The following is a 26,521-nucleotide window of genomic DNA, read 5'->3' as shown; positions in this document are numbered from 1 at the left end:
GTCTATCTGCTTCATAAATGTTGGGATAGTCCCTGCCTCAACTACCTCTTCTGGCAGCTTGTTCCATACACCCACCACCCTTTGTGTGAAAAAGAGGGATCAAAATTCCAACACAAATTCTGTTGGGGAAATAAGTCAAGAATTCAAATAAGTCAACCGAGACATGAATTAGTCAACCAGAAGTCTGGACAGGGGGAAAGAAGGTGAAATTAAAATTAAAAGATTAAATTGGCTTGGGGCCAGCTCCATCCAAGACCGCAGGAAATTGCAGAGAATTGTGGACGCAGCCCAGACCATCACACAAACCGACCTCCCTTCCATTGACTCAATTCACACCTCACGCTGCCTCGGCAAGGCCAGCAGCACAATCAAGGACGAGTCGCATCCCTCTTCTCCTCTCTCCCACCGAGCAAAAGGTATCGAAGTGTGAAAACGCACACCTCCAGATTCAGGGACAGTTTCTTCCCAGCTGTTATCTGGCAACTGAACCATCCTACCACAACTAGAGAGCAGTTCTGAATCACTCTCTACCTCATTGGAGACAACCGGACTATCAATGATCAGACTTTACTGACTTTATCTTGCACTAAACATTATTCACGATATTCCCTTGATCATGTAGATGTCTGCACAGTGGGCATGGCTCAATTGTAAACATGTATTACCTTTCCGCTGACTGGTTAGCACGCAACAAATGCTATTCACCGTACCTACAATAAACTAAACTCAATGCAGTTAAATTAAATGTACAAGTGTAGGTTTATTATTGAGGCACGGTGAAAAGCTTTATTTTGCATGTTATGCCGTTAAAACAGATAATACTATGCATAAATACAATCAAGCCAAACTCAGGAACACTAAGTCGGGCAAATAAAAGATACTGTGTGTAGAATATAGTTCTCAGCATTGCGGCATAACAGTTAGATGGTGCTAGCTTTACAGGTTGAAAAGTGTGTTTAACGTGCAGGGTGTTTGTATCCGATGAGAGCAGATCATTCTCTGGAACCGGCACGCAAAGAATACGGCATAAGTAAAGGCTGTGAACGGCTTTAAGAACGGCACAGTTTCTCAGCAGACACAAAAAGCTGGAGTGACTCAGCGAGACAGGCAGCGTCTCTGGAGAGAAGGAATGGGTGACGATTCGGGTCCGAAGAGGAGTCTCGACCCGAAACGTCACCCCTTCCCTCTCTCCAGTGATGCTGCCTGACCCACTGAGTTACTCCAGCTTTTTGTGTCTATCTTCAGTGTAAACCAGCATCTGCAGTTCCTTCCTGCACCCTTTCTCAGAGAGTGAGGTGGGAAATTGCAGAGGGATGGAGGCCTGAAGTTGCAATGTGATGGGAATGCCCATCTCTCGACTGCATTCCTGAAATTCCTCCAAATTTAGCCCAGACCTGATTCCCAATAAATCTGCATAAAAATAAACTCCAGGAGAATCTCTAACTGCATCCCACTAAAGCAGTGGAACATTTTAAGCTTTCTCTTATTCCCCATGGAGGTGAGCTTTGAGTTCTCAATAATATGAGCAGTCACCTCCACCTTCCTAAACCAGGCCTAAGCCTTGCTCTTTTAGTTGAGTTTAGTGGTACAGCATGGAAACAGGCCCTTCGGCCCACCGAGTCCTCACCCACCATCGATCGCTCCGTACACCAGCACTATCCTACACGCACAAGGGACAATTTACAGCAGGCAATTAACCAACAAACCTGTACGTCTTTGGAGTGTGGGAGGAAACCGGAGCCCCTGGAGCAAACCCACGTGGGTCACGGGGAGAACGCACAAAGTCTGTGCAGGCAGCGCCCGTAGTTAGGATCGAACCAGGGTCTCTGGCGCTGTAAGGAAGCAACTCTACCGCTGCGCCACCGTGCTGCCCGCACTTAAACCAGTCGGCATGACGGGCAGCATCTCTGGAGAGAAGGAATGGGTGACGTTTCGGGTCGTTCCTGTCTGAAGAAGTGTCTCGCACTCGAAACGTCACCCATTTCTCTTTCTCCGCCCATCCTGCTGAGTTACTCCAGCTTTTTGTGTCTACGGTTGCAACCAGCATCTGCTGTTCCTTCCTTCATGTTGAGACTGCACCATTTTGTCCATGCTGCCTCTTTGTGTTATTTTTTTGCTTCACACTTCTCTGTTAAATTCCGTCTGCCAGTTTACGGCCTCTGGCAACATGTCACTATTCTCTTCCCTGTTTAACCACACTTCCACGCTCTGTGCTATTCACAAATGTGGAATTTGATCCCTGCAACTCGTGCCTAATTTAATAATAAAGCCAAACTTGAAGTGGTTGCCATCAGTGACCATTGGTGTCAAGCAGCCTCCAACCTGGAAAACAACTTTGTAGCACCAAGCACTAACTATCTTTGAGTTAGTTCACCCTTCAAGTTAACCTCACATTCGAATGAATAGACCTTTCAATTCCATGGGTCTCTATCGTCCAACCCAATCTTTTATGCGGGACTTTATCAAATGACTTCTGAACTCTCAGAGAGTTTTGTGTCCAAAATTGTGAGAGGAATAGATCAGGTAGATGCACAGAGTCTCTTGCCCAGAGTAGGTGAATCGAGAACCAGAGGATATAGGCTTAAGGTGAGGGATTGTGGGGGGGGGAGATTTAATAGGAACCAGAGGGGTAATTTTCTTCTCACAGAGGGTGGTGGGTACACAGAGGAACGAGGTAGTTGAGGCAGGTACTATCGCAGTGGTTTAGAAACATTTGGACAGGTACTTGGATAGGTCAATTTTAGAGGGATAGGGGTGAAAAGCAGGCAGGTGGGACTAGTGTAGATGGAACATGTGTAGGAAGGAACTGCAGATGCCGGTTTACACCGAAGATAGACACAAATGCTGGAGTAACTTAGCATGACAGGCAGCATCTCTGGAGAGAAGGAGTGGGTGACGTTTCGGGTCGAGGCCCTTCTTCAGCAATGGGACATGTTGGCCGACATGGGCAAGATGGGCCGAAGGGCCTGTTTCCATGCTGTATGACTCTATGACAACTCTTACACTCATTACATCAGCCTTCCCTGTTATTTTATTAAAATATTCAAACATGATTTGCTTTCGTCAAATCTGCGCTAAATCTGCGTCAAGTCTGTGATTAAAATTAAATTCTTCTCAGTTCAGTTTTATTTTTCACATGTAGGTTAACGCAGGGTCGACGGTACAATGAAATGTGTTTGACAAGACAACGGGTCACCTCAGCAATGATATTACAAGGATAAAAATAAGATAAAATAAGATAAGGTAAAAGTGACATTGGTAGGTAAAAGACACTAATAATAAAAATAATCAACATATATGATGTGTTTATGAGTTCAGAAGCCTGATGGCCGGATAGTAAAAACTGTTCTTAAGTCTGGTGGTACGTGCAGCCATACTCCTGTATCGTCTACCTGACTGTAACAAGGAGAACAGTCTGCGTGCTGGGTGGCTGTGGTCCTTGATGATGCTGTGTGCCTTCCGCAGGCACCGCCTGTGGAAAATGTCCTGAATGGCCGGGAGACAGTTGCCAGTGATGTGCTGTGTGCCGCCTTCACCACTCCCTGTAGTGATTAGCGTCTGTGGGCAGAACAGTTCGCAGAGCAGACTGTGATGCAGCCCGTCAACAGCCTGATTATCTGCCAAGTGTTTGATCTGAATGCTGTTTCTGAAAACTCACCTACAACTGGCACGGTGGCGCAGCAGTAGCATTGCTGCCTAATGGCCCTGTCCCACTTAGGAAACTTGAACGGAAACCTCTGGAGACTTTGCGCCCCACCCAAGGTTTCCGTGCGGTTCCCGGAGGTTGCAGGTGGTTGCCGGAGGTTGCAGGTAGTGGAAGCAGGTAGGGAGACTGACAAAAACCTCCGGGAACGTCCGGGAACTGCACGGAAAGTCTCCAGCGGCTTCCGTTCAGGTTTCCTAAGTGGGACAGGGGCATTACAGCGCTTGCAGCGCCGGAGACGCGGGTTCGATCCCAACTGCGGGTGCTGTCTGTACGGAGTTTGCACGTTCTCCGCATGACCGCGTGGGTTTTCTCCGAGATCTTCGGGTTTCCTCCCACAAGATGTACAGGTTTGCAGGTTAATAGGCTTGGGTTTGTATGCTTGGTATAAGTGTAAGAAGGGAAATGCAGATACTGGTTTAAACCGTAGATACTAAAAGCTGGAGTAACTCATCGGGACAGGCAGCATCTCTGGAGAGAAGGAATGGGTGACGCTTCGAAGGGTCTCGACCCAAAACTTCACCCAGACCATAGAAAGTAAGAGACTGGTGGAAGCCGGTGATAATTGATGGCGTGTGTACGGTTGTGATTGCTCATCAGATTCCATATTCACACACAAACATTTCAAGATTCCTCCAGCACTGAAAAATAAACCTGCAATTAACCTCAACTTGACAATCTGTGTCAGGAGACACATTCTTGCGATCCCTTGTACATTATTGCTAATTGAAAGCAGGCATGGTCGCCCCTACACCACTCACTGCGCTCCAATGCATTTCGTTGTCAATGCATTTCGTTGTCTCTGTACTGCACTCCAATCTCGGTATCTGACAATCTCGGCTACAAACTCAGTGTCCTCTTCAGACATACCATACACAAATAATTCTCCCCAACCTGGCCAGTGCTAGTCTATCCTCTCCTCTTTAGTTCTGCCTTCTCACAACCTGTGTTGAAATCCATCTTACTTCTTCTCAGAGATGGGCGCAAAAGGCAGGAGTAACTCGGCGGGACAGGCAGCATCTCTGGAGAGAAGGAATAGATGGTGATTCGGGTCGAGACCCTTCCTCAGACTGAGAGTCGGGGCCAGACAGAGGTATGAAAAGGTCCAAAAACAAATCAGAGTGGGCATCGATGACCACGTAAATGTGGAGCCCACAATGGTCCATTGTCGTGCACATGCTGGTTTAAACCGAAGACAGTCTGAAGAAAGGTCTCAACCCAAAACGTCACCCATTCCTTCTCTCCAGAGATGCTGCCTGTCCCGCTGAGTTACTCCAGCGTTTTGTGTCCATTGTTGGAGGTGATAATGAAAGGGATATTTGGATGCAAACAGTGGAACAGGTGGGGTGTCCAGAGTGGTGGAGGGGCACAGAGAGAGAGGGAATGCAAGGGTTACCTGAAATGAGCGAAATCAACCAAATCAAATGCTGGGGTGTAAGCTGCCCAAGCGAAATACGAGGTGCTGTCCCTGCACTTTGCGACGGTGTGGCCTCACTCTGGCAGTAGAGGAGGCCCAGGACAGAAAGGTCGGCATGGGACTGGGAAGGGGAGTTGAAGTGTTTCGCAAATGGGAGATCGCATGGGCCAAGGCGGGCTCAGCGAAGGTGTTCAGCGAAACGATCGCCCAGTCTGAGTCTGCTCTCGTCGATATTTCTTCGTCCCAGTTTCATAACACCATTGACTCTGTTAGATGGGAGACAGACCAGTTTCCACGCTGTATGACTCTATGACTCCATTGTGCGTGAGTTTGGTTTGATTGTATTCATGTACAATGCGATCTAAGTTGATTGAGTAGTTTTTCACTGCGCCTCAGTACACATGACAGTATTAAACCCAAACCCAAACCTTGCAATAGTAGAAAGCCACTGGACAACTACACCAAACCAACTTGTTGATCCTGATGTTTGCCATAATGATAACCCTTCCTTTCCAGTCACTGTCAAATGGCAGATGATTTATGTTACAGGAAAGGTGAAGTTCACTGAAATAGTTTCTGCAGTTTAGTTTACTTTAGAGATACAGCCCCTCCCACAGTGCGGCACTTCCCCCACTACACCCTCTCAAGGGCCACACTGATGTAGTTAAGTTTATTTTATTATTCTTACATCTAAGCTATTGTTTGCGTATTAGACAGTCAAAGAAAATACTCTACATAGTGTAGTTTAGTTTAGTTTAGAGGTTCAGAGCGGAAACAGGCCCTTCGGCCCACCGAGTCTGTGCCGACCAGTGATCCCCATCTACTAACACTAACCTACACACACTAGGGACAATTTACAATTGTACCAAGCCAACTAGCCTACAAACCTGTTTAAGAACCTGTTCCAGAACTAGGTGTCACAGTTTAAGGATAAGAGGGAAGTCTTTTAGGACCGAGATGAGAAAATCATTTTTTACACAGAGAGTGGTGAATCTCTGGAACTCTCTGCCACAGAAGGTAGTTGAGGCCAGTTCATTGGCTATATTTAAGAGGGAGTTAGATGTGGTCCTTGTGGCTAAAGGGATCAGGGGGTATGGAGAGAAGGCAGGGATGGGATACTGAGTTGGATGATCAGCCATGATCATATCGAATGGTGGTGCAGGCTCGAAGGGCCGAATGGCCTACTCCTGCACCTATTTTCTATGCTTCTATGTTTCTAACAAGGAACTGCAGATGCTGCAAAATCGAAAGTAGACAAAAGTGCTGGAGAAACTCAGCGGGTGCAGCAGCATCTACGGAGCGGAGGAAATAGGCAATGTTTCGGGCCGAAACCCTTGTACGCCTTTGGATTGTGGGAGGAAACCGGAGCACCCGGGGAAAACCCACATGGTCACGGGGAGAACGTGCACGGCACCTGTGGTCAGGATCGAACCTGGGTCCGTGGCACTGCGAGGCAGCAACTCTACCGCTGCGCCACCGTGCCGCTGGCGTGGTTCCTTGCCACGTCACCTCAAGCGGGCACTGGCCTGGTGCTGCTGCGCTTGAGAGCGCACAATGCCGCCCACGCACACAAGAGCCCGCGGCAACCCGAATGAAGGGAGAACAAAAGAGAAAATCATAACTGTCGTCTCCCTCGTTGAGTTCAGCAGCAAGAGAAGGGGGAGGGAGAGAGAGAGAGAGAGAGAAACCCTTGGCCCGGCTCCAAGTTTCCATTTCACCACAGAAACAAAACAATGAGTGCACAATCGAAACAATGGCTGGCTTTAGAATAGCCCACATCAGCTTGGAATCTAACAGTGCTTCAACCTCTGACCTTTGACCCATCCTGTCATCAACATGTTGCTCTCTGAAAGCAACAATGACGCAAGACTCCGTCACAGGTTATTATTAAAGTAGACGGACGAGCCCTATAAATCCCAACACAATGTGTAGGAAGGAACCGCAGTTGCCGGTCTACACAAGATGCTGGAGTAACTCAGCGGGACAAACAGCATCTCTTTTAGAGAAGGGTCTCGACCCCAAACGCCACCCGTTTATTCCTTCCACCCAGAAATGCGGCCAGTCCGCTGAGTTACTCCAGCATTTTGTGTCTAAACCCCAACACAAAATGGTTTCACAAAGATACCGCTGTCAACAGATTCCCGCTATTATCATGACCAATGTCTCTGAACATGTATCTAAGTGGGTGAGGCAGCATCTATGGAGCGAAGGACTAGGTGACGTTTCGGGTCGAGGCCCTTCTTCTTCAGTCTGGACCCGAAACGTCACCTATTCCTTCGCTCCATAGATGCCGACTCACCCGCTGAGTTCCTCCAGCATTTTTGTCCACCTTCGATTTTTCCAGCATCTGCAGTTCCTTCTTAAACAACTGAACATGTATCTGATGAGGCCGTTGATGTCCAATTCCCAAATAACCAAGAGGCAGGTTATTATGGACTCAAGGAACCGCAGATTTCTGCAGTATTTACCTCATACCTCGGGCTATCTCTGATCATACTTTGAAGATAGACACAAAATACTGGAGTAACTCAGCGGGACAGGCAGCATCTCTGGAGACAAGGTAAGGGTGACAATTTGGGCCGGGGCCCTTCTTCAGAGCGATTGTGATTTGGGGTCGTGGGGGGGGGGGGGGGGGGGAGGAAGTTAGAACCGGAGGGGGGCAGGACTAAGTCTGGCTAGTGATAGGCGGATACAGGTGGGGAATGCTCCTCCTCTCTTTCAGCTTTCTTCACCCCACCCCCCTCCCCCCAACACCACAATCAGCCTGAAGATGCGAAAAGGAATGGGTGACGTTTTGGGTCGAGACCCTTCTTCAGACTTTACTGGACTTTGTCTCGCACTAAACATTATTCACGATATTCCCTTTATCATGTGTCTGTAGCCTGTGGATGGCTCGATTGTAATCATGTATTGTCTTTCCGCTGACTCGTTAGCACGCAACAAATGCTTTTCACTGTACCTCGGTACACGTGACAATAAACTAAACTGGACCCAGGTGCTGGTTTACCTGAAAAAAGGCACAAAGTGCTGGAGTAACTCAGCGGGTCAAGCAGCATCTCTGGAGATCATGGATAGGTGACGTTTCGGTTACCCATTTTAGAGATACTACATGGAAACAGGCCCTTCAGCCCACCGATTCCATGCTGACCAGAGATCACCCCCTACACTAGCACTATCCTACACACTAGAGGGCCAATTTACAATTTTACCGAAGCCAATTAACCTTCAAACCTGCACGTTCTTTGGAGTGTAGGAGAAAACCGGAGCACCCGGAGAAAACCTATGCCCCTGTCCCACTTAGGAAACCTGAACGGAAACCTCTGGAGACTTTGCGCCCCTCCCAAGGTTTCCGTGCGGTTCCCGGAGGTTGCAGGTGGTTGCCGGAGGTTGCAGGTAGTGGAAGCAGGTAGGGAGGCTGACAAAAACCTCCAGGAACCGCACGGAAACCTTGGGTGGGGCGCAAAGTCTCCAGAGGTTTCCGTTCAGGTTTCCTAAGTGGGACAGAGGCATTAGCGGTCACAGGGAGAATGTACAAACTCTGTACAGACAGCGCCCGTGGTCAGGATGGAACCCGGGTCTCTGGCGCGGTGAGGCAGCAACTCTACCGCTGCGCCACCGCGCTACCTTGAACTGAATTCAGGTTAAGTATGCAGAAGGAACATTGGACAGCAAGCGGAGTCGGTGGATCTATTCAACCGAGTAGAAGGAAGAAATTTGTATTTTTAAACTACAAGAACCTGTTTGTGCGGATCAGTCAGAGGTGGCTGGCTGTGGGACAATGGAAGAAGAGTTTCGCTAAGTCAGCAAAAACTCCTCTCAGCCAGGGGGCACTGGAGACCCACATTCGCTATTAAAGTTTATAGGGAGGAACTGCAGATGCTGGTTCACACCGAAGATAAGACACAAAATGCTGGGGCAACTCAGCGGGTCAGGCAGCATCTCTGGCGAGAAGGAATGGGTGACATTTCGGGACGAGACCCTTCTTCAAACTGAGAGTCGGGGAAAGGGGAAAAGAGAGATATAGACGCTGCACCGCTGCACCGTCGAGAGCATCCTTACAAACTGTATCACAGTATGGTACGGCAACTGCTCTGTCTCCGACCGGAAAGCACTGCAGAGGGCGGTGAAAATTGCCCAACGCATCACCGGTTCCTCACTCCCCTACATTGAGTCTGTCCAAAGCAAGCGATGGGCGCTCAGCATCGCCAAGGACTGCTCTCACCCCAACCACAGACTGTTTACCCTCCTACCATCCGGGAGGCGCTACAGGTCTCTTTGTTGCCGGACCAGCAGGTCCAGGAACAGCTTCTTCCCTGCGGCTGTTACATTACTCAACACTGTACCTCGGTGATTGCCAATCACCCCCCCCCCCCCCCCCCCCCCCCCCCCCCCCAGACACTCCTCCCACCAGGAAAAAAATATATACTATGACTGTATCCATGTAAATATATTTATTATTGCTCATATCTATGTCGCTCTTCTAGGGAGATGCTAACTGCGTTTCGTTGTCTCTGTACTGTACACTGCACAATGACTATAAAGTTGAATCTGAATCTGAATCTGATGTAGAGGAATATGGAACATAATAATGTGCAAAAAAGTAGAAAAGTCCCGGCGATCAAGGAACGGAAGAGCCCACAAAGGTCTATTGTGGGCAGGAGGCTAGGTGACAACTGCCAGAGGGGCAGTACTGAGGGAGTGCTGCACTGTCAGAGGGTGATGATACAGAGGGGGTGTCGGACTGTTGGAGGGGGCAGTAGTGAGGGGCCAGTAACTGCCTCTATCACCGCTAAACAAACCCTTGGTGTGAGGACTCAGATTAAAACAGACCAAAGTTGCCCTTCTTGGAAACATGCCCAGAGACAATCCCAATGCCCTTGAAATGAAGCACGCGATGTGCAACTATTTTAACTCTGCCTGCAGAGTTCTGTGTTGTCAGAGGTTTGATATTTTGCAAACAGCCCTCGATTTCCCCGCCGCACTGACATATATGGAAAGCCGGGTGAGCTCAAAATATCGGGGTGAGTGGCTGGGAGCGGGCTGACAGGGTGCACCAGCAATGCATGACCACAGCTCCACCATGCCCACCCAGTCCCCGACCACCACCGTTCACACCGACCGGTAGTACCTTATCCCCGAGAATAGACGCAAAATGCTGGAGTAACTCAGCGGGAGGGGCGGCATCTCTGGAGAGAAGGAGTGGGTGAGGTTTCGGGTTGAGACCCCCCTTCAGACTGAGAGTCAGGGGAAAGGGAGACATAGAGATACGGAAGGGTAAGGTGTGAAAACACAGATCAAAAGGGACGGGGATCAAGGAAATGTAGAATGGTTCATTGTTAGGTGAGCGGAAGGTGACGACGAGGCATACAGTCATCAGCATTCAAATGCCTCCATTGCAGTGAGCACAAGGAATTCACAAATGTTTCTTAGTTAGTTTAGCTTATTATTGCCACATGTACTGAGGTACAGTGAAATGATTTTTGTTGCGTGCTACCCAGCCAGTGAATAGACTACACGTGATTATAATCACGGTGGCGCAGCGGTAGAGTTGCTGCCTCACAGCGAATGCAGCGCCGGAGACCCGGGTTCAATCCCAACTACGGGCGGTGTCTGTACGGAGTTTGCACGTTCTCCCCGCGACCTGCGTGGTTTTTCTTCGAGATCTTCGGTTTCCTCCCACGTTCCAAAGACGTACATTCCAGGTTCGTAGGTTAATTGGCTTGGTAAATGTAAAAATTGTCCCTAGTGGGTGTAGGACGGTGTTAATGTGTGGGGGTCGCTGGTCGGCGCGGACCCGGTGGGCCGAAGGGCCTGTTTCCAGGCTGTATCTCTATACTATTCAAGCTGTCTGCAGTGTACAGATACAGCATAAAGGGAATAATGCTTTGTGCAAGATAAAGTCCAATTAAAGATAGTTTGAAGGTCTCCAATGAGGTAGATGGGAGGTCAGGACCGCTCTCTAGTTGGTGAGAGGATGATTCGGTTGCCTGATAACAGATGGGAAGAATTGTTCTCTGAATCTGGAAGTAAGAATCAAATCACTCTCTCTTCCCCCCTCTCCCATCGGGCAAGATGTACAGAAGTGTGAAAACGCACACCTTCAGATTCAGGGACAGTTTCTTCCCAGCTGTTTTCAGGTAACTAAACCATTCTGCCAACATCTAGAGAGCAGTCCTGACCCACCATCTACCTCATGGAGAACCTCAGGCTATAAGGTTTGCCGATGGGCCGTGGCTGTGGACCGGGAACGCCTTTATCGAGGCGCCGCGGTCTCGATCGCCGCGTAGAAGCCCGGGTCGGGCGAAGCGATCGACGGAGCCCACGGCTGGGGCTCGGGTCGGCACTGTGCCTCACTGTGCCTATTCCTATTCCTATCTTTGATCAGACTTTACTGGACTTTATCTTGCACTAAACGTTATTCACCCTTTTCCCTTTATCATTTATGTGTACATTGTGGACGGCTTGTGATTGTAATCATGTCTAGTCTTTACGTGTTTAAGAAGGAACTGCAGATGCTGGAAAATCGAAGATACACAAAAATGCTGGAGAAACTCAGCGGGTGCAGCAGCATCTATGGAGCGAAGGAGATGAGCAACGTTTCGGGCCGAAACCCTGCCGCACCCGCTGAGTTTCTCCAGCATTTTTGTGTACCTTTGATTTTCCAGCATCTGCAGTTCCTTCTTAAACCTCCTCCTCCTTTTTCCTTTCTTCTCCCCCCACCCCCGATCAGTCTGAAGAAGGGTTTCGGCCCGAAACGTCGCCCGTTCCTTGCCTCCAGGGCCTGTTTCCATGCTGCATCTCTAAACTAAGCCAAACCAAATTGCTCCTAGGTACACAAAAATGCTGGAGAAACTCGGCGGGTGCAGCAGCATCTATGGAGCGAAGGAAATAGGCAACGTTTCGTCCCGAAACGTTGCCTATTTCCTTCGCTCCATAGATGCTGCTGCACCCGCCGAGTTTCTCCAGCATTTTTGTGTACCCTCTAGTCTTTCCGCTGACTGGTTAGCTTGTGACGAAAGTACCTCGGTACACATGACAGACTAAACTAAACCAAAGGCAGAAGTGAAGACAGATGATATCGGTTGACTTGCGTGCATTAGGCAAGGTACCTCCAACTGGGCTTCGGAAGGCCCAAAGGCAGAAGCCAGAGAGCAGCGGCAATTTTAGAAGGCAGCCTTCCACCCGCCATCTTCTCGAGGTCAAACAGGGGTCAGACGATGCGATTGCCAACAACCCAGCAGTGAAGGGGAAAAAAACGGCTTACGTCAGCGACTCTCCACCATCGGATTATGTGGAAAAGATGTGTGGGCCCCAATCAAAGCCATGTGGCTGCAAAGCCACTAAAATGCCCCTCACCACCACTAGAAGGCAGCTGCCTCCACGGGGGAAAGGCCTGATTCACTCCAAAACCTGAACATGATCAACATCTCGCCCGTACAAAGTTTTCTTTAATCAATCATCACTTCATATACATTATTTTCCACCCGCTCGAGATCGGGGAAGAAAGGAGAGAAGGAAACATAAGGATTTTATTGTGCAAATTTCTTTATAAGGGTGCAGGCTCCACTTCAAAGTCGAGTTTGTGCCCTGGCACCGTTCCACAGTACGGGTTTTTATAGTCTCTGATGATCCCTTACACTGTTCTCTGCAAACCCTCTCGTTCCCAACAAGCAGACCATTGAGAACAGCTCTGTCTGTGCTAACCTAGTTAACCCTCCCCTCTCTGCTTACTGCCGCTCAGCGCCCAGTGTATGGTGGACGTGGCCCGCACCACCACACAAACCGACCTCCCCTCCATTCCTCAGTCTGAAGAAGGGTCTTGACCCGAAACGTCACCCGCTCCTTTTCTCCAGAGATGCTGCCTGACCTGCCGAGTGACTCCAGCTTTTTATGTCTATCTCCATTTCATTGACTCCGTTTGCACCTCACGCTGCCTCGGCAAGGCCAGCAGCATAATCAAGGACGAATCGCACCCCGGTCTCTCCCTCTTCTCCCCTCTCGGGGGAAGTGTGCCAATGCACACTTCCAGATTCAGGGGCTTTCTTCCCAGCTGTTATCAGGCAACTGAACCATCCATCACAACTAGAGAGCAGTCCTGAACTAATATCAGTCTCATCGGGGACCCTCGGACTATCTTTGATCAGACTTTGCTTTGCACAAAACATTATTCCCTTTATCCTGTATCTGTATACTGCGGACGGCTCGATTGTAATCATGTATTGTCTTTCTGCAGACTGGTTAGCACGCAACAAAAGCTTTACATTGCACCTCGGAGCTGGAGGTGGGAGTGGCTAGAGGCTTGCACAACCGTTCTATGGGACTATTGTTTCGTTTAGTATAGTTTAGAGATATAGTGGAAACAGGCCCTTCGGCCCATCAAATCTGGGCCGACCATCATTCACTCCATACACTGGCCTATCCTACACACCAGGGACAATTTACATTTTTTACCAAAGCCAATTAACCTACAAACCTGTAGATTGTTGCTGACGTAACAACAAACTGACACCAATTGCTGGGGGAACTCGATTTTGAGTTCTTAACTTCTTCACGAACCATTTAATAAACCTAAATTATTGCCGGGTGTCACGGTGGCGCAGCAGTAGAGTTGCTGTCTTGCAGCACCAGACCACAGACCCAGGTTCGCACACTAACACGATCCAACACACACTGAGGACAATGTACAATTACACTGAGCCAATTTACACACACACACACACACACACACACACACACACACACACACACACGCACACACCTACACTCACACACACACACACACACACACAAACCTACACACACAAACCTACACACACACACCCACACACACACACACGCACGCACCCACACACACACACACACACACACACACACACACACACACACACACACACACACACACACACACACACACACACACACACACACACACACACACACACACACACACACACACACACACACACACACCTACACACACCTACACACACACACACACACCCACATACACACACACCCACACACCCACACACACACCTACACACACGACCAAGGCCATATCCCTTTTTAGTGCCCATGTTTTTTACACTGGACAAGGCCATAGACGGCAGCTATTGAATTCTTTTGTTTTAAGTCAATGTCCGTATTTTTTTATGGTGTTCCACAACTGGAATTTCAACGCAAAGTCTCTTCTTTGTTCTACAGCAAACATCGGCAGCTGTTATCTGGAACTGGGCAAGGGCTCATGAGTCATCGGAAACATCTGAACAAAGATCTGCAAGTAGGAAGATTCGGCCCATCTGGGCTAGCAACCACTCTGGAGCAGTTTTACAAAGATGAAGTGCTTTTCAAAGAGAGGTTCAGTTCAGTTCAGTTTAGTTTATTGTCACGTGTACCGAGGTACAGTGAAAAAGCTCTTGTTGCGTGCTGACCAGCCAGCGGAAAGACAACACACGATTACGGTCGGGCCATTCACGGTGTATGGATACATGATAAAGGAATAGCCTTTAGTGCAAGGTATAGCCTGCACAGTCCGATCAAAGATAGTCCGAGGGTCCCTGATGAGGTAGATTGGCGTTCATGATCGCTCTCTGGCTGCGGTAGAATGGCTCGGTTGCCTGGTAACAGCTGGGAAGAAACTGTCCGAGGTTCCGGGACAGTTGTTCTGGGTGCAAGGCAGCTGGGAATAATCTCTTCAGTCCTTGGGTTGCACTCATTTATTTAGACACAAAGAACCGCAGATGCTGGTTTACAAAAAAAAATGTTGGAGTACCTCCAGATTCAGAGACAGCATCTTCCCAGCTGCATTCAGGCAACTGAACCATCCTTTCACCAACTGGAAAGCAGTCCTGACCTCCTCATCAACCTCATTGGAGACCTTCGAACCATCATTAAATCAGACTTTACTGGACTTGATCTTGCATGAAACAATGTTCCCTTTTTACCTTATCTGTGCACTGTAGACAGCTTGATTGTAATCATATGTGGTCTTTTCGCTGACTGGATAGCACGCAACAAGAAAGCTTTTCACTGTACCTCGGCACACGTGACAATAATAAACTAATCTAAGCTAACTCAGCGGGTCAGGCAGCATCGCTGGAGATATGGATAGGTGACGTTGCGGATCGGGACCCTCTTTGGAGTGGACGATTGCAACCTTCACGTGGTCCGCCATGTTTCGACGAATGCAATCAACCCGGCGTGCACACAATCAAATAAGATCAAATTGACCAAGTTGGCCTACAACTTTAGGCTGTGCACGCCATAAGCAAGAAGGAGAAGGGACCCTCTTTGATTGGGACCATTGTGGGCTCCACCCCCTCCTTGGTCATCGATGCTGGCTCTGGTTTGTTCTGAACATTTTCATGCCTCTAGTTTATCCAGTATTGTCTTTCTGCGGTCTGGCTGGCTGGCTGGCACGCAGCAAAAGCTTTTCACTGTACCTCGGTTCACATGACAATAAACTCAACTCAGTTTCCCCCTCCCCTGGCTCTCAGTCTGAAGGAGGGTCTCGACCCGAAACGTCACCTATTCCTTTTCTCCAGAGATGCTGTCTGTCCCGCTGAGTTACTCCAGCATTTTTAATTGATCTCCGGTGTAAACCAACATCTGCAGTTCCTTCATAAACTAAAGTAATCGACAAAAGATTTGCAAATCTTATGCCAGCTTCCAAGATGGCCGCCAACCGCGGTGACTATTTGTGCGCTAACCACAGAGGCAGATCTCCAATCACATATTACAATCTCTCCACACACTTAACTCTTTACTCCTGTAGCAATATTTCTGATGTAACCAGTGGCGGAATGGCCAGGGTGTCAGCTTGCCCGATGGCAAGTGGACCCCTGATGAAGTGGGCCCCCTTTGTCTCCTGGCAACCAATATTTTTAGACCCAGTCCGCCACTGGATGTAACTATAACACTGTAATGGCTCGATTGTAACATGCATTGTCTTTCACCTGGCTGGATAGCACGCAACAAAAGCTTTTCTCTGGAGGGAGGAACTGCAGATGTTGGTTTAAACTGAAGATAGACACCAAATGCTGGAGTAACTCAGCGGGTCAGACAGCATCTCTGGAGAAAAGGAACAGGTGATGTTTCGGCTTGAGACCCGTCTTCCGACTCTGAATTCCTCAGACTTCCTCAGGTTCGAAGAAGGGTCTCCCCCCGAAACGTCACAATAGACAATAGACAATAGGTGCAGGAGTAGGCCATTCGGCCCTTCGAGCCATTAATGTGATCATGGCTGATCATCCCCAATCAGAACCCCGTTCCTGCCTTCTCCCCATATCTCCTGATCTTTTAAGAGCCCTATCTAGCTCTCTCTTGAAAGCATCCAGAGAACCTGCCTCCACTGAACACCACACTCACAACTCTTTGTGAGAAAAAGTATTGTATTCTTGTATTCTTGTATTCAAGTTTTATTGTCGTTGCCTCACTTTGAGACAACGAAATGAATTTCCCGTACAGCAGTATCGTTAAAAAAAAATCACAAGAAAAAGAATAAAAATAAATAATAAATAAATAATAAAACATATTAAAAAATAAAATTGAAATTGAATTAAAATTGTTTCCTCATCTCCGTTCTAAATGGCTTACTCTTACTCATTATTCTTAAACTGTGGCCCCTGGTTCTGGACTCCCCCAACATCGGGAACAAGTTTCCTGCCTCTAGCGTGTCCAAGCCCTTAACAATCCTATATGTTTCAATGAGATCCCTCTCATCCTTCTAAACTCCAGAGTGTACAAGCCCAGCCGCTCCATTCTCTCAGCATATGACAGTCCTGCCATCCTGGGAATTAACCTTGTAAACCTACGCTGCACTCCCTCAATAGCAAGAATGTCCTTCCTCAAATTAGGGGACCAAAACTGCACACAATACTCCAGGTGTGGTCTCACTAGGGCTCTGAACAACTGCAGAAGGACCTCTTTGCTCCTATATTCAACTCCTCTTGTTATAAAGGCCAACATGCCATTCGCTTTCTTCACTGCCTGCTGTACCTGCATGCTTACTTTCATAGACGGATGTACAAGGACCCCCAGATCCTGTTGTACTCCCCCTTTTCCCAACTTGACGCCATTTAGATAGTAATCTGCCTTCCTGGTTTTGCTACCAAAGTAGATAACCTCACATTTATCCGCATTAAACTTCATCTGCCATGCATCTGCCCACTCCCCCAACCTGTCCAAGTCACCCTGCATTCTCATAGCAGTCCTTTCCTCCAGAGATGCTGCCGGACCCGCTGAGTTACTCCAGCTTTTTTGTGTCTATCTTCAGCTTTTCACTGTACCTCGGTACACGTGACAATAGACTAAACTAAACTAAACTCAACTGAGAAGTCGGGCTAGACACAAAATGCAGGAGTAACCCAGCGGGACAGGCAGCATCTCTGGAGAGAAGGAATGGGCGACGTTTCGGGTCGAGACCCTTCTTCAGACTTGAGAATCAGGGCTTTCTTTTTTGCTGCAGAACTACGCATCTCGGCTCCATTAATCACTGCGCTGAGTGTAATTGCCCGAGCTTCCCGCCTCAGGACTGACTTTGTTGGTTAACTACTTGATGGTTGGCTCAATGCCTGAAAGCAGATCAGCAGAGGAAATGTTAAACCAGTCGGGCAGCATTTCTATTCAGGGCAACTGCCAGAGAGACAAAACCAAGGGATAACTGTAATTATGACCTTTTAATTACATTATCATTGGCCTTGCAACAACAAAACAACAAAATCAAAACGCCAGGGAAAAAAACCCAAATAAAACCCTCCTGTCTGATGAACACACTTCACAAGAGCAGGGATCCCAGTGTAAGGCACCCAGTGTAGGGATTTCCACTGGCAAACCAAGATCCATGGCCCAGATTTAAAATGAATGAATTAATCCACAAATGACATAAGTAAATAGGCTTGCAGCCTGTGTGCAAGGCGGTTGCAGCTGTGCACGGAAGACAAACGATTCAAAGAACAGCAGATGGGCCAGCATGTTAACCCTCTCAGTGCCGACACCAGCCACCTCCACACTGGGTGTAAACAGCCGGAGACACAAGAGACTGCAGACGCCAGCATCTTGTGCAAATATTTCCAGTTTAGTTTATCATTGTTTAGTGGAGTTCAGCTCAGGAAGGAACTGCAGATGCTGCTTTAAATAGACGCAAAAAGCTGGAGTAACTCAGCGGGACTGGCAGCATCTCTGGAGAGAAGGAATTCCTTCTCTCCAGAGATGCTGCCTGTCCCGCTGAGTTACTCCAGCTTTTTTGTGTCTTTCTTTAGTTTAGTTTAGTTTGGAGATACAGTGCGGAAACAGGCACTTTGTCCCACCGAGTCTGCGGCGACCAGCGATCCCGGCATACTAATACTATCCTCCACGCACTCGGGCCAATTTACACTTATGCCAAGCCAATTAACCTACAAACGTATTAAACATAGAAACATAGAAATTAGGTGCAGGAGTAGGCCATTTTTTCACTGCACCGCCATTCAATATGATCATGGCTGATCATCCAACTCAGTATCCGAATCTCAGTATTAGCCTACTAACCTGCACGTCTTTGGAGTGTGGGAGGAAACCAAAGATTTTGGAAAAGACCCTCGCGATCACGGGGAGAAGGTACATTCTCCATACGGACAGCACCTGTAGTAGGGATCGAACCCGGGTCTCTGGCGTTGCAAGCGCTGTAAGGCAGCGACTCTACCGCTGCGCCACTGTGCAGTCCTTTTACTGCGTACCGCAGTTTTTGTTGCTTGCTATCCAATCAAGCACAAAAACGATACAAAGTGCTGGAGCAACTCAGAGGGCAAGGCAGCAGTCCGTACAGACTGCGCCCGTTGTCTGGATCGAACCCGGGTCTCTGGCGCTGCGAGGCAGCAACTCTACCGCTGCGCCACTGTCTCTGGAGAACATGGACAGGTGATGTCATGGGTCAGGACCCCTCATCGGACTCTTACTTGGAGGAGAATGTAGGAGATTTCTCAGTGGATCAGTAAAATGTGGAAACAAGGAACTGCAGACGCTAGTTTACACTAAAGGACGCAAAGTGCTGGAGTAACTCAGCGGGTCAGGCAGCATCTTCTGGAGAATATGGATAGGTGACGTTTTGGGTTGGAACCCTTCTTCAGACAGTGAAAAGCATTTGTTTTACAAGCTATACAATCTAATCAGATAATACCATACATGAATACAATCGCCAAACACAAGATCAAGAGAGAGAGTGAAGAGAAAGATATCAGAGTGCGGAATCTTGCCTTTTAATTAACTCTCTCAATCCTTCTTTCTCTCATAGATTCATAGAGGGATTGGGTGATGCAGCTTGGAAACAGGCCCTTCGGCCCAACTTGCCCGGACCGGCCAACGTGTCCCAGTTACACCAGTCCCACCTGCCCGCGTTTGGTCCATATCTTAAATGTTGGGATAGTCCCAGCCTCAGCTACCTCCTCTGGCAGCTCGTTCCATACACCCACCGCCTTTGGTGAGAAAAGGTTACCTCTCAGATTCTTATTAAATCTTCACCCCTTCACCTTAAACCTATGTCCTCTGGTCCTCGATTCACCTACTCTGGGGAAGAGACTCTGTGCATCTATATGCATGAAAGGTAGACAAAAGTGCTGGAGAAACTCAGCGGGTGCAGCAGCATCTATGGAGCGAAGGAAATAGGCAACGTTTCGTCCCGAAACGTTGCCTATTTCCTTCGCTCCATAGATGCTGCTGCACCCGCTGAGTTTCTCCAGCACTTTTGTCCACCTTCGATATTTCCAGCATCTGCAGTTCCTTCTTAAACAGCATCTATATGCATCACATGTATCGAAACTGATTGCATTCATTGACACCGTAGTGAATTGCAGTTTGGGGTGTACATTGTATTAGGGTGGAGCGCTGGTAACTATAATCACAATAGTACCTACAGGAAACAATATGCTTCAAAACAAGGGCGTGTGCTTAATTCTGAGCAACAATAAGGCACACTCACCTGGTTTACATAGTGTGCGTAAATAGCCAAGTGATTGATTCAGGGAAGTTCCTTCAGGTGAAGACTCAAGGAACTGCAGATAATTAAGTTTCGTTAAGTTTAGGGATCTGGTGTGGAAACAGGCCCCTCCGCGCCCACCAGTGATCCCCACACACCAGCGCTATCGCACACACACACACACATGAGGGACAATTTACAATTTTTACCAAAGCTAACTAACTTACAAAAAAAAACTTGCACATATTTGGAGTGTGGGGAGAACGCACAAACTCCGTACAGACAGTGCCCGCAGTCAGGATCGAACCCGGGTCTCTGGCGCTGCGAGGCAGCAACTCTACTGCTGCACCACCGAGTCATGGATTTGCACAGCGTAGAAACAGGCCCTTCAGCCCTTCCCCATCCATTCCCACCCAATTGCCAGGCCTTGTTTCCTCCCCACCTCTGTTCCAGCTTTCGCCCTCCCTTCTACAAGCAGTCTGAAGAAGGGTCTCGACCCGAAACGTCACCTATCCACTTTCTCCAGGGATGCTGCCTGACCTGCTGAGTTACTCCAGCACTTTGTGTCCTCTTGTGCATTGACCAGCATGCTTAGTTCCTGGTTTCTACACAAGGTAAAAGACTCAGTGCATCCTGTGTTCTCCACAGATGCTGCCTGGCCCGCTGAATTATTCATAATTTGTGTCTATTTTTACCTTCAGATGAAGTTAGCTAATTGATTAAAGTTATGTATGGCCCACTTTCTACTGCAGCATAACTCTACCCTTCGCTAATTAATTTGTGGTTGGCACCGCAATGCCAATATTTACTGCTAAGCCTTAAATGCCACCTTGGCACAAGGGTAATCAACTACCTTGGCAGTTCTGAGTGGGTCAGGCCACTGGTCTTATAAAAGTGAAGCTAATCCTCCCACAGATATCACACAACGATGGACTAGATAGACGCAGACAATAGACAGACACAGACATGAGAGGAATAGATCGGGTAGACGCACAGAGCCTCTTGCCCAGAGTAGGGAAATCGAGAACCAAAGGACATAGGTTTAAGATGACAGGGGGAAAATTGAAGAGGAACTTGAGGGGTAACCTTTTCACACTAAGGGTGGTGGTTTTTTAGAAGGAGCCACCAGAGGCTGGTGGTATCACGACATTTAAGAAACATTTAGATAGGTACATGGATAGACACAAAATGCTGATGTAACTCAGCGGGACAGGCAGCATCTCTGGAGCGAAGGAATGGGTGACGTTGTGGGTCGAGACCCTTCTTGGACAGGTTTAGAGGACTATGGGCCAAACGTATGACTAATGTAGATAGGACATGTTGGCCAGTGTGGGCAAGTTGGGCCGAAGGGCCTATTTCCACGCTGTGTGACACTATGATGATGATTGACTGGGTCGGTAGACCAGATACCTTCCCCTAAACAACATGAGTCGGTGAGGCCAAACCTGCAGTATCTTCGTAAGGGTCTTGACCCAAAACGTCACCCATTCCTTCCTTCCTGAGATGCTGCCTGTCCCGCTGAGTTACTCCAGCATTTTGTGTCTACCTTCGATTTAAACCAGCATCTGTAGTTCTTTCCTGCAGTGTTGTGTTCAGTTTTGGTCGCCCTGCCACTGGAAAGATATCACTGAGCTGGGAAGAGTGCGCTGAAGACTTTTGAGGATGTTAAGGGGCTGAGCTACAAGGCGACGGTGAGCAGGCGGGGACTTTATGCCCTGGAGTGCAGGGAACTGCGGAGAGAGCTGTATAAAGTCACGAGGGGATTAGACATCCCTTATACATCCCTTATAGAGGCGTATATGCACAGTCTTTCAAATCCCCAGTCTGAAGAAGGGTCTCGACCTGAAACGTCACCCATTCCTTCTCTCCAGAGATGCTGCCTGTCCCTCTGAGAGTTACTCTGGCTTTTTGTGTCTATCTTCTAGTCTTTCACCGGGATAGGAGAATCCAGAACTAGAGGGCATACCTTGAAGAAGAGAGGGGAAGAGTCAATAGGAACCTGAGGGACAACTACCTCCTCTGTCCGCTCGTTCCATACACCCACCGCCCTCTGTGGGTGTAACAGGTTGCTCCTCGGGTTCCCGTTAAATCTTGCCCCATCACCTTAAACCCATGCCCTCCGGTTTCCCCTGGCCTGGGTGAAAGCCTCTGGCTGGAAAGACCAGACAGCCTCTGTGTGGCTGCAGTCTTGTGTTTGTGGTGACTGGACATCTGATGCGTTATCCAAACGTTACCCAAAAAGACAACACTGGAGTTTAACGCGGCTACATGGAAAGTAAAACCAGTCGGCAACTCATGTCTGCAGAGATCTGGGCCCCAAGGGGAAAGCCTGGCTGCGGGCCGGCTGAAGAAATGTCTGCATTTAACTATTTACGCTGCAGGATTTCACCCAGAGATATTGGTCGCTGCAGGCGGGCAGATTGCTTTGTGTTTGGTAAATTATTTAAAGCTGGAGCCAGAGTGCTGTACAGGTCAGCTCGATACACTCTGGTCCACGGCGTCTGGGTAACATGAGTTTAACTCCCACCCACATGAACGCAAGAAACAACGTTTGGCCTTGCAGCCCCTTCACCGTTCAACATGGGGGCGGCACGGTGGTGCAGCGGTAGAGTCGCTGCCTTACAGTGCTTGCAGCGCCACACACCCAGGTTCGATCCTGACTACGGGTGCTGTCTGTACAGAGTCTTGTACGTTCTCCCTGTAACCACGTGGGTTTTCTCCGGGTGCTCCGGTTTCCTCCCACTCTCCAAAGACCTCCAGGTTTGTAGGTTAATTGTGTTCAGTCCAAGGTGTTAATGGGTAACGGACCTCCCAACCACATGAACGTCCAAGTCAACGGCGTTACTTGGCCTTCAGTAAAGAGCCCCCTTGTAAAATTGGGGCCCCTAGTGTGGTGGGATCGTGCTAGTGTAGGGGACACGCCCAGGTGATCCTGACGGGTGTGGTACAGAGTCTTGTACGTTCTCCCTGTAACCACGTGGGTTTTCTCCGGGTGCTCCGGTTTCCTCCCACTCTCCAAAGACCTCCAGGTTTGTAGGTTAATTGGCTTCAGTAAAATTGTAAATTGCCCCTAGTGTGTGGGATAGTGCTAGTGTAGGGGATCGCTGGTCGGCGTGGACCCCTTGGGCTGAAGGATCAGTTTCCGCGCTGTATCTCTGGTCCAAACGTCTAAATATCACGGCCGATTTGTTACTTCGGTATCACTTTCCAACATTGGAACCCTTGCCTCTTGTTTCACATCTGTCCATCTAGCTAGAACATAGTCAATGACTGTGGACAGAATGCCAAGTATCTGTAGTATAGTATAGTGCAGTACTATTACAATAGGCCACTGCACTGATCAAATGGGACATTACATTGACTCTTGGCCACCAAGACTTTCGATTTGAAGAAGGAAGTTAATACATTGGAAGTAGATGCCAGTAGATTTAGTGGGTGATACTTGGAATCAGCAAATTGTCTTTGTTGGAAAGGTTGGTCGGCTCTGATTTGTTCTGAACCTTTTCATACCTCTAGTTTCCCTCTCCCCCGACACTCAGTCTGCAGAAGGGTCTCGACCCGAAATGTCACCTATTCCTTTTCTCCAGAGGTGCTGCCTGACCCACTGAGTTACTCCAGCACTTTGTGTCTATGGAGTGATTCAACGTGGAAACAGGCCCCTCGGCCCAACATGCCCACACCGGCCAACATGTCCCAGTCCCACCTGCCCACATTTGGCCCGTATCCCTCCAAACCTGTCCTATCCATGCACCTGTGTTTAAGAAGGAACTGCAGATGCTGGAGAATCGAAGGTACACAAAAAAGCTGGAGAAACTCAGCGGGTGCAGAAGCATCTATGGAGTGAAGGAAATAGGCAACGTTTCGGGGTCTGAAGAAGGGTTTCGGCCCGAAACGTTGCCTATTTCCTTCGCTCCATAGATGCTGCTGCACCCGCTGAGTTTCTCTATCCATGCACCTGTCTAACTGTTTCTTAAACGTTGGGATAGTCCCAGCCTCAACTACCTTCTCTGGCAGCTTGTTCCATACACCCACCACCCTTTGTGTGAAAATGTTATCCCTCAGAATCCTATTAAATCTTTTCCTCTTCACCTTAAAACGATGTCCTCTGGTCCTCGATTCGCCTACTCTGGGCGAGAGACTGTGCATCTGCCCGATCTATTCGTCTCATGATTTTATACATGTCTTCGGAGTAAAGCAGCACCTGCAGTTTCGTCCTACACATGGCATCTTAAGGAGTTTAGTGAGTGAGAGGGGTCTATGCTGAAACATACAATATCTTGAAGGATCTTGACAGAATCCGGAGAGGATCATTTATCTTCAGGTTTAAGTTTACGTTAAATCTTTTATCTTGTCACGTGTACCGAGGTGAAGAGCTGTGTTTTGTCTGTTAACCAATCAGTTCAGATAATGAACGGGTGACGTTTCGGGTCCCCGTTCCTTCTCCCCAGCGATGCTGCCTGTCCCGCTGAGTTGCTCCAGCTTATCTTCGGTTTAAACCAGCATCCGCAGTTCCTTCCCACACACATCAGATGATACTATGCATAAATACAATCAAGTCAAGCTCTAGTACAATGGGTTGAGCAAAGGGTACAGAGTACAGGAAATAGTTCTCAGCACTGTAGCGCACCTGGTGCTCGACCCATTACACATGAGTTTGACTTTAGTCTTTGGTCTTTACTTCAGAGATACAGCGTGGAAACAAGCCCTTCGGCCCCCTGAGTCCAAGCCAACCTGTGATCACCCCATTCCACTGGCACCGCCCTACACACTATGGACAATTTCACCAGAGACGCTGCCTGACCCGTTGAGTTACTCCAGCACTTTGTGTCTATCCCCAGAGATGCTGCCTGATTCCCCCCCCCCCCCCCCCCCCCCCCCCCGCCGCCCCCCCCCCCCCCCCCCCCCCCCCGCCCATCCCCACCCCCGGGATACACAAACACTTTGTGTCTTTTTCTACCTAACACTGCTTTGCTTACAATGATTTCCAAATAGTGCTCGTGGACAACCGGTGAGGAGGAACAGGGAGGATGGAAATAGATACATGGAAATACTTTGTACATTTGCCCCCCCCCCCCCCCAGGGCCTGGCAGTGGAAGAGTTAACGGAGCGAGCCACCCCTGTATAAAGCCGTTGATCTTCAGCTGTTGCAGTGGCAGGGGGGCGGTGAGGGGGGGGGGGGGGGGGGGGGGGGAGTGGGATTATCTCAGCTGCTTCAGGACAGCACTGAAATAGAACTGCCCGCTGCTCTGTGCAGACACTCTGACCTTGCCGGCACAAGTCACCGTGGCTTCCTGAAGCTGCTGGCACACGCACACGCACCCACCCGACACCATCACTATCCCCCTTCATACTTAAGAATGACATCCAAATTTAAGAATAAGGGGTAGGCCATTTAGGACTAGGATGAGGAAAAAACTTTTTTTCACCCAGAGAGTGGAATTCTCTGCCACAGAAGGCAGTGGAGGCCAATTCACTGGATGTTTTCAAGAGAGAGTTAGATTCAGCTCTTCGGGCTAACGGAATCACGGGATATGGGGAGAGAGCAGGAACAGGGTACTGAGCCATGATCATCTTGAATGGTGGTCAAAGTCAAAGTATTCTCTATTATCATTCAGACCTTTCAGTCTGAACGAAATGTTGTGCCTTGCAGTCATAACATAGAATAAAATAACAAAACACACAATGAACACAGATTTAACATCCACCATAGTGAGTCAATAGTCAATAGTCAATTTAATTGTCATTTGGACCCCTGGAGGTCCAAACGAAATGCCGTTTCTGCAGCCATACATTACACACAAATAGACCACAGACACAACATAATTTACATTTTACATAATCATCCATCACATTGCTGTGATGGAAGGCCAAAAAAAAACTTATCTCTCCACTGCACTCTCCAGTCTACCAGGCACCTCCTCACTGTGATGGAAGGCAAATGTCTAAAAGTCCTTGTGCTGGCTCGATGGGCCGAATGTCCTACTCCTGCACCTATTTTCTACGTTTCTATGTCTCTGTACCTTGGAGTGTACCTTGGACAGTAAACTGGACTGGGGAACGTCCAGGAACGCTGACAGAGCCAGCTGTTCTTTTTGAGAAGGCTCCTTCCTTCAACATCTGCAGTGAGATGCTGCAGATTTTCGACCAATCTGCGCCATCCTCTTTGCTGCCGTGTGCTGGGGCAGCAGGCGAAGGCCGCGGACGCCAATAGGATTAACAAACTCATCGGGAAGGCCGGCTCCATCCCGGGGGCAGAGTGGGATTCACGGGAGATTGGTCTTGGAGGGGAGGATGCTCCTCAAACTGCGGAGCATCCTGGACAATACAGCTCACCCGCTCCATGACACACTGGTCAACCTTCAGCAACAGGCTGGCTCCACCAAGATGCAGCACAGAACGCCACAGGGGATCCTTCTTCCCCGTGGCTATCAAACTGTACAACTCCTCCCCC

The 26,521-nt window shown here is 48.7% G+C and overlaps 1 protein-coding gene across 13 annotated transcripts in view; it reads right to left on the bottom strand.

Moving 5' to 3' along the window:
- Positions 1 to 26,521, bottom strand: part of LOC129708828 (transcriptional enhancer factor TEF-5-like) — a 219,528-nt gene that overhangs the window by 76,951 nt on the left and 116,056 nt on the right. The gene's annotated exons all lie outside the window — the stretch shown is intronic.

Source organism: Leucoraja erinacea, chromosome 24, assembly GCF_028641065.1.
Source record: "Leucoraja erinacea ecotype New England chromosome 24, Leri_hhj_1, whole genome shotgun sequence".
NCBI classification, from domain to species: Eukaryota; Metazoa; Chordata; class Chondrichthyes; order Rajiformes; family Rajidae; genus Leucoraja; species Leucoraja erinaceus.
This window is presented reverse-complemented; position numbering and strand designations above follow the sequence as displayed.